Here is a 2,996-nt window from a genome sequence, read left to right as displayed (position 1 = left end):
TCTGAACCCTGAAAATTGTGTTTTATAAACGAAAAGCTGACATTCTCAACTATAATGGCATTAATGGCTGCATCTGTAATAAACGCATTATGTGCAAGAAATAAATGATACCCTTACAGAATCACCTACCTTTGCTGTGTCCCCTGTCATCATGGGGGTTTTTGAAGTATCTTTTCATCAGCACTAGATGGAGACAGTGATTCGCACAACGCTTGCTATGTCAGTCTTCCCAGCTGCTGCACCCCACTTACAGTCAGCAAACATTCTTTCATTTCCCTCTTCAGTGCAAGACCAACTGCAGAATAAACAAATTTTCTTTTTTTGAGTATCTCTTAGAGAAAGCAAAAATAAAATTGCTCAAGCTTTGTGTAGTTACCAGGACTCCCAGAATCTTTCTTTCTTACACCTGCATGCATATGTAAATCACAAATAAGTTATAAACAAACTATCAGACTTTTACTTCCTGACATAATATGTGTGAAATTTATTTAATAATTATAGTTCTGACTATACTTACCTTTTGGCCATAAAAACATCCCTAATTCATTTTTTTAAATCTACCTGGTGATAGCTCCCTATTTAGCTAAAGAATACTTACTTGTACTTGATTAAATAGGCACCTCTGCTTTTCTGAAAACAGTCAATCTTCTTGAAAGTCCTGCAAATAAAAATGAACAAAAAACTCATTTGTGCTGGTTTATTTTCTCCACATGAACCCAATACATCGGGCCTGCAATCGCATATCGGATTGCCCTTACCACAGAACTCTCTCCTATTAGCCAGATGCAGTGTTCCCATGTCAGTCATGGGTGATGATTGATAGCATATTCTGTCCCTTCATATGAAGTCACTTGAACTAGTTAGAAGGACAAAAGGAAAATATACATAAATACAAAAATACATAAATAGGGGAAGCTAATTACATGCAACTAAGCAAATGCCAAGAAATCACTTTCCAGATGTTTCAGCCTAAAATTTTGGAAGGGTTGGTGCCTTTGGATGCTGTGTGGCATCAGTGTGCCAGCTGTCTGAGGGTCACAAAGTCAGTGCCTGAAATTAGTTCAAGTACTTTGACCTCTCTCTGGTCATAATTCAGAAAAATGATTTATAATACAACTTACTGCCAGAAATTTGTAACTTCCATGTTGACACGTTTCCACCTGATTCAGTCTAAGTACTCATAACCTAATAAGGATTTTAGATTTTCCAGCTATTTTGGAAATGAAAAGACTCCAACCAGTTTTTAATGAGACCATGTCTTGAACATATTTTGACAGGACTAATGTCTAGCCTGGAGACAAAAGCCTAGGTCTAACTGAACACACAAGAGGAAGTACAGAGGACCTCGAAGCATACTCATAAGGAGATGCAAGGTGACTGCTTATAGATTTTTTTGTGATGAAAATTAAGAAACTTCCAGACTATCCTTCCTGTGCATTTTACCACCAGCTTACACTCATTTTAATCTTTGATGCTTAGCAAATCAATAGAAAAATCTAGGTTCTTCTCTTAAATCTGCATTTTCATGAATCAATATGTTCCATAATTCATAAATTTGGACTATATATTACCAAAAATTTGATTTGGGGTTTAAATGTTGGGTTGTGTAGTTTAGAAAAAATCTATTAAGTCTAATAAGTATTCTGGTACATATTAACTGCATTGTTTATTCATTTACAGCAATTCTTCATTGCCACAGTCCCTATTTGATCAGGGAATCTGTTTGCTTATTTATGAACGATGACCATCTTTCATTTCAAGAATGTGAAACAGATGTTTTCAAAACTTCGAGGGAAGTAGCCAAGAGTCACTATAAATATAATTGCCTAGACCTCTGGAAAATCCAGTCACTTTTTGCACTAGGCTTCAAATAATAAAATGTACCAAAATTTACACACCAGAGTCAGGCCACTTCTTCAAATTTAAGTGTTAAGTTTAACATTTATAAAATATAGCAGTTCAATGAAAACTAATGTAAACACTAACACTTCCTTTCCACTATCAGCCCCAAGTTTTGTACGTATTTGGTATTTACGTTGCCCATAAGTAAGTCTCTAAATTCTTTCTAGAATATTCAGTGAAGTACCAAGTACATTACAAAGCATTTTGGACTTTTCATTCTCTTACAGGCCCTGCACATAAGAAAAAGTATCTTCTGTTCCAGACTTACATTTCTATCAGAACAGTCTTTTCAAAACCTCTGACAAGAGAAAACCCTAAGTTAACACTCTCACGTGTCTTATTTTTAAATACCATATAAACCTCCTTCATTAATCATATATTCTGTTCCAGCACAGCATCATTTACAGTATATAAATGCTGTATATAAATGTGAGTATATAAATTATGCTCACACGCAAACTTTGACCTTAGCTTTTCAAAAAATACATACGCACCATTAGTGAATTTCTTGCTGTACTGGAAATCACTGGCAAAACTCCCACTGATTTTTAAGAAAGCAGCATTTGAATCCAGAACTTTAACAACAAAAGACACAAATTGAAATATATTACTTTATCAACAGTATTTTTGCTCTGCATTTAATGTAGTCGTGAAAACTCAGATCTAGGTTTGTGAAATGATGGAAAGTTTTTTTCCAAGCTGTGTTAGACACATTTTTGCATGCACTACCACAGTAAAAAGGATGGAAGGTGTGTGAATTAAAGTGGGGTACTTACTTGGGAATTCCCATATCCAACAATTGCCAGGTCCTTACAGCTAAAAAACAAAAAGGAAGCAAAACAATTTTATTTAGCTACAATGTTGATTTTGACAGTGAAAACTGCCTAATATTCAAATCTCTACAAAGCAAGTATAACAAATGGCTGTTTAAATTTGTCCATTTTGTTCAGACTCATGCTATATTGCTATTCCAGCCCCCGAAGATCTAATGCTCTCATCTAACTCACTGTAGCTAATCATTGCAGATGATTATAAATTACACAAGTCCTTGTATTGCTATAATTTTCTAGAGATGGATTCCTGAAGACAGAAGG

At 34.9% G+C, this 2,996-nt stretch overlaps 1 long non-coding RNA gene across 1 annotated transcript; it reads right to left on the bottom strand.

Moving 5' to 3' along the window:
- Window positions 1-270: 270 nt before the first annotated feature.
- LOC112948897 lies at window positions 271-2,720 on the bottom strand. The gene is made up of 4 exons (XR_003249724.1): window positions 2,679-2,720; window positions 759-856; window positions 599-658; window positions 271-295 (listed from the first exon to the last, which is right to left on the bottom strand). It is a non-coding gene; the product is annotated as an uncharacterized LOC112948897 (long non-coding RNA).
- Between the last annotated feature and the right edge of the window lie 276 nt (window positions 2,721-2,996).

This window comes from Nothoprocta perdicaria, unplaced genomic scaffold (genome assembly GCF_003342845.1).
Source record: "Nothoprocta perdicaria isolate Ctin4 unplaced genomic scaffold, notPer1 scaffold_28, whole genome shotgun sequence".
In the NCBI taxonomy this organism is placed as follows: Eukaryota; Metazoa; Chordata; class Aves; order Tinamiformes; family Tinamidae; genus Nothoprocta; species Nothoprocta perdicaria.
This window is presented reverse-complemented; position numbering and strand designations above follow the sequence as displayed.